Here is a 12,554-nt window from a genome sequence, read left to right on the forward strand (position 1 = left end):
TTGCAACCATATATTTGTTTGATAGTTTAAATCATGTTGACTCCTATTAATCTGCATAGAAGGATCATGTTTAAACTTACATTCACTTATTATCTCACTCAGCAACTCTAGACGTCACATGTGTACTTATAACTCATTTATAGTGGCCCATGCGAGTTTTTCAGAGTATTTATAATTATTTTTGAAAATATGTCAACTCCTATATACCAGCTTAGGAGGATCAGGTTCAAATTTATTAACCCACGTAACATCCCTAGATGTCACATGTATACCTAAGACACGCTCTCCGGGCCCATACTACTGTTTGATTATATTTACCTATTTTGTGTACCTATATGTATACAAATTACAGTGTATGTGCCGTGGTACAATTAAATATTTGTAAATGCCTTCTATCCACTTGTGTAGATGTTATGGACACAGTAGTGTGTTGTAGTAGCTTTTGGATTGAGTTGTTTGCTGCCTTATACAAGTAAACTATCATGCAAAATTAGTTGCTTTCTATAAGTAGTTTGTTGTGTACTAACGAATCTCCTGCTTCGGCTCATAGGAGCTCATATTTGTTGAAAGACTTATATATTTCCTCATTGATGTCACTTATTGTTTACTTCTTATTCCTTTCATGATATATTTGTTTAAATTCTATGGGGTAGCACTATAATGCTACATATCTTAGCATTGTAGTTTTATATCTCTTATGATCACTATTAAACTTAAATCATTTAAATCTTAGTAAAAACTTCAACTTGAACAATAAAAATGTATAAAGAATCATTTTCATATAATCCTACCACAATCCCTATCATAAAGCTAGTAGAAATTATTTATTTCCATTTCCTCAATTAATTTATAAGCATTCTCAAAAGGCTTTGACATCAAATAAAATCTAGCTACAACATCAATTTTGGTTCTAAAAGGAGCCCATCAATCTGTTGTAAAAAGTTTAAATTATTAACTAATCTGGTAAGACATGGTGAGGGCACTTTCTAAGTATTTCCATGAATCTCTCCCAACTCTCGTAAAAAGATTCTCCTTCTAAGTAAAAGAAGTAATATCATTTCTATGTTTGGTAGTCTTAGAAGGTGTGAAATACATTCCTAGAAATTTATGGGCTAACTAATTACACGAGGTTATAGAGCACCTAAAAAATTTAACCACATTTTTCCTTATCTTTAAGAGAAAATGGGAATAATCTAAGTCTAATGGCATCATCACTAACACCTTTATACTTAAATGATGCACAAAGTTTTCATAATTTTGCTAAATGTTGGTTAGGATCTTCAATAAGAGTTTCCCGAAACTAAGAATTTTATGCAATCTAAATAATTACATATTTTAATTCAAAGTTATTAGCTTGGATTTAAGGTATTTAAATGCTCTGATGAACTCTATCTTCCATATGGCCTTTAAAATCCTTAAGAGGACTAGAATGATTTTTGGTTGTTTTAATTTTATAAAGGGTTCTCTCAATTTTTGAATTAAAATGTAGCAATGGTTCCTTTCTATAGATTTTAAGAATGCAAACCTTCTTATGCAATCAATAAAATAAAATAAAAAATAATATAGTCAAATTAATTATATAAATGATTAAATAATATAATAAATTTAATGAATAAAATAAATTCTTCCCCGGAAATGATGACAAAAAATTAATGGGAGCAATGGAGTAACCTAAAAAAATTATGAAAATAATTTAGGGCTTTATCAATCCCTAAATAATAATACTTAGGTTTTTTTTATATAAAAATTAAAAAAACCCTACTTAATATACAGAAGCACACGTGCCAAATCAAGTAATATAGTCATAGAGTAGAGTATCGATCCCACAAGGAAGAATGTTTACTTGATATTACTAGTATTGCCTATTATAATTATAAAAATAATCCTATTCAATAAATATAAGTTTTGATGGAGATTCAACCACTTAATTAAAATAATCAAACAATATTTAGATAAAATGTTTTAGATTAATGGAATGTAAAAAAATATATATTTTCTAATGATTATCTTTTATATTGATGTTATTTATATTATGCATCACCGACCACTCAGATGAGCGTAAAAAGACAAATGATAGATTAAACCTTTCAACCTTAATTCCACTCTAAACTCCCACAGTCTATCACCCTGTAAAGATCTTAGAAGTATAAGTAAAGTATGTACTATTAAAACCCCCTCATTACAATTCATCTCAATAAATTTGGTATATTTCAAGCACTATGCCTATGCTTACTATACATATTTCTGGTTGATTTTTTATTTTTAGGCTCCACATTACCCCTGATATTAACTATACATATGAGAAATATATGTAATAAATGAATACCTCATATATTAAAAACCTCCTTAAATTATTAATGAAGATAATTCATGAGTAATACACATTCCATCTGCACCATCAATCCAAAACTAGAGAATTTAGCTAGACATGAAGAACAAGTGAAAAAAAACTAATTTACATTAATTAAATAAAAATAAGAAAGTGTAGAAGAAAATATATCACAAAATGAGTTCAATGATCTCATCTACACTCTCCTGGAACTTACATAATTACTTCTTCAAACATTAATCAAACATTAATGAAGTGAATCTAGTGCTACATCAATTTTGTTAGTTCTCACTCCAAACAAAATTGTAGAGAAGCAATATGAAGACTAAATTTAACTAAGTAATTGAAGTCCCTTCCCAACATTACAAACAAATTATTTATAGAAAAACATAAAAAATAGACTTTGGCATCACTACACTTCAAACAATTGCTCTGCAAAACCCATAAAATGAATTAATGCGGAAGCACTGAAGAATTTCCACCTTTGTATTGCTTGATAAAATGGACCCATAATTTAATGAATCAGCACGTTTCTTAACTTACAGTGGTAGGTTACAACTATATCACTACTACAATGCTAATTGTAGAGCACTGCAGCATCTATGTGGTACTCCCCTCTACTTGGATATACTAGAAATTGGCATTGTAGTGCTGTAAAGATAAATATTAGGCCTTGTAGTGCTGACTCCTTTAATTCCATAGAGTTGTTAAATAGAGACTGGGTGCTTCCATATCCATATTTTTCACTCTAGCGATGTCAATAATGGTGCCACAACTGTATAGTGTTTGATGTCGCAGCAATATATGATACTTGGAATTTCATGCCTTTTTTATATTTTTTCTATACAACACAACTAAAACAACACAATCTTATTGAAATTTTAACAAATAAAATATTACATTATTTACACTCATAAAGGGTGCAAACTACTCTAATAATGTTAAGAAAGAAGAAGCTATTTCTTTTGAAATTATCTCATGATAAGGAGGCAACACTAGCTCAAGTGAAGAATGAATCCTGATTATTCCTGATGATATTATTTATAAAAATATTTTTATACTTTTTATAGTAAGCAACTTTCTTATTTTGGTAAGATGAAGTCCTTACCTTATTCTAATTTTGTTTTAATGATTTTGTAGAAGCAGTCAAGGTTTATACTTTCCTTAGAGACATCGAACCTTTTTCTACAATAATGATTGCTACCGTTAGGACAAAAGAGAAGGGTTTTTTTTTTTAGTGTTCAAATTTATACAGAGGTTTTCTAAAATAAGTCGAAAGATGCTGATGTTGGTCCAAGATCTAGGCATTATCTACCAATAAATAATGGGAACCTATAGAATAGAGCTATCTTCCTCTTTATTTGAGGGGAAAGGAGATTTTAGAGTCTTCTAGTGAGTTGGTAGTACCTGTTGAGCTATAAGTTAGAGATGAGGAGGTGATTGCTACTATCCTAAACAAAGGAAAAGAGCCTGTAAAAATGTCTAGAATTTTAGGTGGTTATTGAAATTACTAGATGCGCTAAGAGGGGGGTGAATTGGATGTTCAAAAACTTCTTTAATGAAAAGAAATATCTTTTTATAACTATATGTGGAAGCTTATTTCATTTATAATAAAAAGATAGATAATCAGTTTCACCCACGCAGTTAATCGCAATAAAAATAAATATGAAAATAAAGTGCGGAAATAGTAAAGGAAAAAATACACCGATTTATAGTGGTTCGGTCAAACCATGACCTACGTCCACTCCCTAGAGGCACCCTCTGAGTATTTTATTGTTGATGATGATAAGGTTCATGTTGTTTCCAATAGTTCCAGGGCACGTAAGACTTACTATCTATTAGGGAATCACATGGTCCTCATTTTAGAGCTAATCACATGGTGGGGGGGGGGGCAGTCTGCCATCAGTGGCTGAATAATTAAGTTATTGTCATCTTATAGAGACCCTTGCCTTGGCAGGGTGATTTTATCTTATTCATATGGAATAATAAATATTTTGAGGAGTGAAATGGGTTACCTTGAGTTGTGGGTGATGCATTTATGTTGATGCATCTTTTTGATGTCCTTTTTATTTAATGAAGAATTATTAACATTAATGGATTTTGACATGACACTTAATTATCTTCCATCTATAGATTGAATGAATGGGTTCTTTGAAGTATTTTATGGCATATATGGAGATGGTGATATTTCTCTAGTCTTCCTTTCAATGGAAAGCTTACATTTTTATGGTTGGTGTGACTGCAAGCTCTTGTCATCTTTATGAGGTCTCTTATTATGATGTATAGAGGAAAGAAGAAGAAAAAGGAAATGTGATTTCTTTTCAAATATTAACCTTTAGGTGTGAATGCATTTTTTATATAGCTAGTGAATAGTACTGTAAGTTTTTTGAAAAAGAAAGGAAAAAGATGGTGGGGGTGCTGCAATGCGATGGATATACACCACTTCCATCTTACATTTACTTTTCTTTTGTTCTTTTAACATGATCAGATTCAGCTAGAGTAGGTCTGAAGTGAGATCGTAGTTATATTAAAATAGTTTTACAGGTTGAAATGCCTCACCATATTAGTTAAGTCATATTATTCTTCTCAGTTGACTCATCTGGCAGGTCATTAAGGGTGACTTGAAGGTCCTACAATAATTTGGTGATCAAAATTCATTATTATATAGTTGAGGGACAATGGTTTGATAGGTTTTTTCTTAAGAAGGCTTCCTAAATAGTTTTGATTGCATCATCTACGTTATCGATCTCCATGTCCCATGTTCTCCAAGTTTTTTCAGTGGTAATTTCATTAAATTGTTTTCGCATGATGGGTAAAGAAAATAAATTCTTGATGAGAGGCAAGATAAAAAGATAAAGTAGGTGAAGATAAGTGCTTCCTTTTTGACTAAAATGACTTTGAGTTCATTATCACTCCTGGTCATGGGTATTTCTATTTCATTATGGATTTGTAGTTGATAGACTCCTGGACTAGCTTATCTTTTAATGATGTAGGTACCATCCCAAATACTCACTACTTTACAAAGTGTAGCATGGCAAGTGGTTGTATTGACTTTCTTTAGAAATAGGTATCCAGGATGGTAAGACTTCTTTTTAACATGTAAATTGTACTATCTAGTGGTTATTCACTTTTTTTCATCTTATTAGAGAGTCGTTGCACTCTTTGTTCTTCTAATAAATCAGAGGCAACCTGTAGACTTTTTTAGTTTAATGTTCCCCATCTACTAGATTTAGTGCTTGGGTTGTGAGTATGGCTAGCACCCTTTGACTTGCCAACTTTAGGTTTAAATGTGGTACAACCTCAGTGCCAAACGAGCATGTGAAAGTAGTGAGACCTATTGCTATTGATGGAGTTCTTCTAAGTTCCTATAATATTGATGTAAGTAATTCTACCCATTTTTTCTTGGCTCCTTCAAACTTCTTTTTGAGGAGGTTGAGTATGAGCTTGTAAGTAGCTTGCACATTTCTATCAGTCTGAGGATGGTAAATGGAAGAAAATTTGAGGTGACTTCCCTAGATAATACTAAAATATTTTAGGTTTTAATCATAAAATTATGGTATATTAGCTATGATAATTGTAAAAGGAACTTCATGTCAATAAATAATGTTTATTTATTTGAAAATTTAAATTATGATTGAAGTTGTATGAGCAAGCTATTTAGCTATGTTCAATATACTAAGTAATTCATCTTAAATAAGATAAATCTTATTTACTCTATCGGATGTGGAGATGGACGTAGTAGATTAATTCATTACATGGTGAATTGATAGGGGCTCGTAATCGAGTGTAACAATTTTTTTAGGGAAACTCACAGATGGGCCTACGCATTAATATAGAAAAAAAATAGTTCTTAAAGGGTCCTCAAGCTCTCTAATGCTTGAATGAGCTACAAAAATATAACAAAAAAAAAAACCTAAGTCCCTACTAAAGATAAGTAAAAAATACCCTAGGTAAAATCTACAGTGCATAAGAACGAGCACCCAAAAAGAAAGGAAGACAAAAAAATAGCGACCTGATCTAGCTTCCCTTCCAAAATATGATCACTATAGTAACATGTATATAAGGAATTCTGCAAAACATGATAATGCATAGAAAAGCTAGAAAAAATAGAATTGAACACTAGCAAAAAGAATAATCCAATAATTATTTGTCCAACAAGTTCTCCAAAATTCCATCTAGATATTACTCATCATTGAATTATTATCTAACCAGCAATAGATAAACCCAACCAGAAAGAAACAACACACCAAACTCCCAAATAAAGGAAAAATGGCCATCACTAGAGCATTGAACCCCAATAGCCAATAGTAGGGCCACGCCACCCAGCCAAATCAAAACACTAACATCCCAACCGCATTGACCAATAGACAACCAAAGAACAGAATAGAAGTGAGCTAAGAAAACCAACTAATAGAAGCCCATTGATAAATAAAGAAATCTGAGAAAAGAAAAGTAAAGAAGATCTTGGAAATTAGCTCCAATATAGGGCCCACCAAGCACACATGTGATAAGTCCAAATGCTGGAACTAGCTTCACCATACCAAAAAAAGTCCCAAAGCTAAGAAGTAGGGCAGAAACAATACATCAATAGCAAGAGACCAAACAGGGAGAGAAACCAGCTAAATCCCCTAAAATATCACCATAATTATCCATTAAATACCTCCTAAAATCGAACCATCTAGGAAAAAGCAACCCATTAAAGTTCATTAGGGATGTTAAGCCCTTATGAACTAGCCCGAGGCTAACCAAGAGAGGGGACGAATTGGTATTTTACAAATTTCTCAAAAAAAATCTTAATCACAATCAAACAATCGCCACAAAGATAAAGTGTAAAAATTAAATGCATAAAATGCAACAAGAAATAACACTCCAAATTTTATGGTGGTTCAATCAACTTGACCTACGTCTATTCCCAGGAGCCTCTCCTCCGAGTGTTGCTCAAAACACAATATCTCCCCTTTTTCTCCCACATCACAATGGAGAAGCCCATACAAAAACTCCTTTCCACCGACCCCAATGAGGCAGAGAACCCAACTCCTTTTGCTTCCTCTCGATGAAGGCAGAGAACCCAACTCCTGTCACTTCCTCCTAAAGTAGGTAGAGAACCTTGATCAATCATTGAAGTAGACCTCTCTAAAACCTCCAAAAAATTAGGGATGGAGAAATGAGAAGATGACTCAGATCATTACTTGGAGCAACCTTTGTGAAACTCTCACAAACTCTCTCTCACAAGATCCTCTCTCTCTCTCTCTCCTAAGTTCTCTCTCTCCTTTTGGCTCTCTCAGGTCAGGACAACAGAAAAAGATCCTCTTTTGATTAAATAAGAGGTCTTATAAAGAAGGGCATCAAACTTTCCCTAAATTGCAATTATTCAACAAAGATCGTCCTGGAAGATCGATGGATTTTCTTATACAATCAGTACAAATTTATCTCAATCTGCTAGGACGATCTGAGAGAGTTTGGATGATTAGAAGGTTTGTTTATTTTGATCATCTAGAATGATAGGACATCATCCTTTATGATTAGTTCAAGGCTAAATATCGTCCAAATAATCACTTTGTTTGGCCAAACTTTACCTGACTTGGACTATCAAAAAATAGCTGCTCCTCCAGGATGATTTCACAATCGTACTAGACAATGAGTTCAGAACATTAAATATTATCCAAACCATCACTCTATTTTGCTAGACTTCATATGTTTGGATGATTAAAAAGTAACTGATCGTCTAGGATGATTTATGGATCATCTTGTATGATTACTTCAAGACATCAAATATAGTCAAGAACATCGCCCTGGACATCTAGGAAGAAACTAAGGTTTGTATAACTGATCATCTCGGACGATCATGTGATTGTCCAAGATGATATGATCAAACAATCAAATATTAATTACTTTTCTTAATTACCAAACTAATTTAGGCATAACTATAATGCATCGTCCAAGATGATGTCCAAAAATAAAATATGCCTAAAAGAGTTGGCGGCTGATTCTTTCTGATTTGAGCCTATTGTCTAGGACAACGCTAATATCATCTATGTTGATTTACTTAATTTTGACTAACTTAACTTGAATGCCCTAATTAGAGTTTTGTTTTTAATTGTTCATCCATGATGATTTGGGATCATCCCGGATGATATGATCAAAAATAGAAAACTCAAAACAGACATAATTTTCCCCCCTGAGTGTTTGTGTGTGTGCAAGGTTACTAGCATCAGAACCCACTTTATTACATTTGACTCAAGAAAAGGAAAAGACACTTGACATACACTTTTAGACTAACTTAGTCCTAATCCACCCATTCTTGAGCTGGCTTGATTTGCAATTTGATCTTTTGGACCAGAAACATTAGTAGGCAAAGCATTCAAAGAAAAATAAAAGTGTCAGAAAAGTTTAGTATCATTAAAATTATAATTCCTTAATCCATATTCACAACAGCCTAGAAGGAGAATAACAACACCATTAGAACCAAAGCAAGCAACCAATTAAATTAACCAGAGATTCACATCGCCAAGGGAAAAAACGAAAGAGACCACATTAGGAAGAACCAAAATAGGGAAGACTAGCCCCTTAAAGGCCACCACAACACCAACAACCAAAAATTATGGAATAAAAGAACCTAGACCAGGAGAAATCGTAGCAACTTAAGTACAATGAATGAAGCTAGAAACAACCAAACCATAGAAACAACAACAAGCCAAATAATGAAAAACCAACCACCATAACCCATGAAAACTAAACCACCAACCTCAGCCAAAGGAAACCATTAAGGATTAACATAGGGTAAATTAATAGCATCTTATCTTAAGAGGCCTTTCAAATGGGCATAAACATTAGGACTAAAAAAATCAGAAAACAATTCCAACCTATAACCCCAATTAGCAAGCCAATTCTCACAAGCATTCCCCTCCTTTTAAATATGATGTAAGGAATAATTCATGAAATTGAGAAGGTTCTTAATATCCCACACCAGATAAAACAAATCAGGAGTACACATTGTATCAATTATAGAATTTAAAAAATGAAAATTGTAGTTGGCATTGACTTCTATACTAACATTAGTTAAGCCAAGAGAAATACATAACCGAATGCCATAAAGAATAGCCAAAATAAAAGCATAATTCACATCACCCTTATGAATAGGGCCATAAAAAGCCATACATAAAGTACCATTACTATCTCTAAAAACCCAACCACACCCTAAAGTGGAACCACTAATAGCACCATCCACATTCAACTTGTAGAAATTATTGGGGGGCTTTTTCCAATAAATAACCCTAGGCTCATTGGAATTAAAACCAACCTTCCAAATAATACCAAAAGCAAAAGCCATAAAGTAATAGTTTTTGAAATTATTAGCAATGAGAAGTTTGACAGAGCAAAAAGCCAAAACCTTGTCTTTCACATTCTAAATAATCCTATGATATTCATAGTAACACCATTAAAAAGAGAATTATTCCTATCCAACCATAAATACCACAAAATGAGAGAAGGGATAACATTTCTAATATGAATTTTAATTTTAATAAATTAAGAATTAATCATAGCATAATGTTTCAATTTAGAATTAAAGTAATTGAATTGAAATAGGTCATCAAAATAGACCAAAGTTTTAATAGCTAAAGGAATATAAATAAACACATGATGTATATTCTCCATATGATAACAACATTGACACTTAGAAGGTAAAATAAAACCTCTTTTTATTAAGTTATCATTGATAGGAATGAACTTACGCAAAATCCTTGAGAAAAAAATAACCACAGTGGAAGGAATACTTTTATGCCAAATCATACAAAGAATCTAAAACCACCATCCTTGTATAAATCACATAAAATTAAATCATGAGAGATCATATTCATAGAAAGGTTCAAAATTTCTTGAATAATAAAGTCAGGAATAACTTTAGAAAGTTTCTGATAGTCCCAAAAATTATCATTAATGAAGTAATTCACCTTAATGGCCATAGTAGAAGTGGAGTTAATAATAGAATTAATAGACTTGTCACCCAACCAGATGTCATGCTAAAAGAAAATATTACCTTTACCAAGCCCCCAAGAGATGAAGGGTTCAACAACCCATTTAACTTCGCAGAGGCTCTGCCACACTTTAGATTTACCTTGGTTGAAGCAATAAGTAGTAGGGTGTTTACCCACATAATATTTAGCAAATATGAAATTAGCCCAAAGGCTCACTCTAGCACAAAGGTTGAAACACAGTGAGAAAGTTTTATCTGTATAAGGGCAAACTTAATCATTTTACATAATTCATAAAAAATCTTCAACATTTTTTTTTCAAAGTTGGATATATGTAACTTATCCTAAGGATATTTTGAGTTAGCATGTATCCACTGAAATTTCTTTTGCATTCACCCGAGATGATTTTGTCTAGTAAAGCTTCCATTTAATCATTGTGCTCACACTTGAGGTTGATTGGGGAGAAAAATCTTTTGAATAGGTGGTCGTAGATTAATAGGTTATTTCAATGGTCACTGAACTTAGTGTCAATTGATCCATTAAACCTAACTTAGAAGAAGTGGAGTTTGATGATCCATCTATTCTTGCATCCATCATTTTCTATGATAGAAGGTGTTGAGATCCATATGATAGGTTAGCCATCAATGCTTCCTTACTTAGAAAGGAGGTAGGTGTGTTAGTTCTAATTCCTAAGAATTTGAGTGATTTTTAAGTACTCCAGCATGCCCATTTCTATTTTAACTTTGAATAGATATTTGGAGAATAATTCATCTTTAACTTCATATTTGACATTAATATGGTTTATCATGAATTTCAAATATGAGTACACTTCTAGAAGAGTGATGGCTTTTATGAAGGCAAATCATAAACCGATGAGTAAAGCTTTATACTCAGACATAATTGTTAGTGACTTTGAATTTGAAAGTTAATACTTGAGTAATAACGATGCTTTTAGGGCTTTTGTGAATAATTCCTACATCGACTCCATGATTGCTTATGGTGTCATCTATATAAAATGTCAAGTGAGGTTGCATTATTATTTCTAAATTTGCGACTTTATCAATGCAGTCCATGAGAATATTGGTGAGTGCCTGAGACTTAATGGATGTCCTTAGCATATATGTGATAGAGAATTTATAGAGTTCTATGAACTATTTGAGTAACCAACCCATATTATTAATCTTAGTATGAACTTCCTTGAGAGGATGTTAAATTACAACTTGAATAGATGGTGCTTGAAAGCATCTTTCTTGAAATTCATGGCATGTTTACTGACAATGAGATATATGAATAATTTTTTTCCCAATTGAGGGCTTTGAAGAAGAGGAGGTGAGCAGAGGGTAATCTTTAACTGTTGGATGTTTGGTTTGCAATCTTCTCCTTAAGAGAAATTCTTTGCATTTCTAAGGATTTGGAAGTAGGGGGAATCTATATCTCATAGTAAAGAAATGTAATGGTTTAGTTTAGCAATTCACCCAATGAGTAACTAGATTTCCATTATAATTTTAGGTATCTTCATGTTTAGTATAACTTGCTTATCGTGATTGTTTTTTATTCCATTGGGTGTAAGAAACTCTAGGAATTTTATTGAACCTACTGTTGAGGTGCATTTTACATGATTAGTTTCATGTTGTACCTCCTGTGAGTAATTAATATCTCTTATAAGTCTTTGATATGCTGATTGGGAGATCAACTCTTCACTAGTAGGTCATCTACATAGACATCAATGTTTCTTTCTCTCTCTTCATTAAATACTTTGTTATTAAGTGAAAACTATTTTAACATTTTCTTGCATTTATTACTAAGAAATTATTTGTTTTGGTTAATGTTTGGCAAGAAATTTCAGGAAGAAGGCTTAAAAAGAGGAAAGTGGCTTCAACGCCATGGGTCCCCTACATGTCATGCCACAGCGCCAGCCTGTAGCACCGATGTTCAATTGTGATCTATAATTTTTGAAATTAATTATCTTGGCATTCACCTTAAAGTTCTATAGAATTCTTAGTATCTTAGTGCTAATCAAAATCACTAGGGTGCCATCAGATTTTGTAATTCTATATATTAAGCCAACACTCTAACCTATTATCTAAAGCACCCCCATGGTGGCACCACACCCAAATTTCTAGCATCACCGTAGTGAGGAATTTGAAGCAATTTAATTCTAAAGTATTACATCGATTCAACCAAATGTCGTAGCTGAGACAAATATTATGCATTGCAGTACTAGTTCATTTATTAAAACCATGATGCCTATC

The 12,554-nt window shown here is 32.5% G+C and overlaps 1 non-coding gene across 1 annotated transcript; it reads left to right on the forward strand.

Annotated features, from left to right (window-relative positions):
• The first annotated feature begins 965 nt into the window (after nt 1-965).
• On the forward strand, nt 966-1,068 carry LOC114580281. Its single transcript, XR_003701640.1, has one exon. It is a non-coding gene; the product is annotated as a small nucleolar RNA R71 (small nucleolar RNA).
• The last annotated feature ends 11,486 nt before the right edge of the window (nt 1,069-12,554 follow it).

Source organism: Dendrobium catenatum, unplaced genomic scaffold, assembly GCF_001605985.2.
Source record: "Dendrobium catenatum unplaced genomic scaffold, ASM160598v2 fragScaff_scaffold_916, whole genome shotgun sequence".
NCBI classification, from domain to species: Eukaryota; Viridiplantae; Streptophyta; class Magnoliopsida; order Asparagales; family Orchidaceae; genus Dendrobium; species Dendrobium catenatum.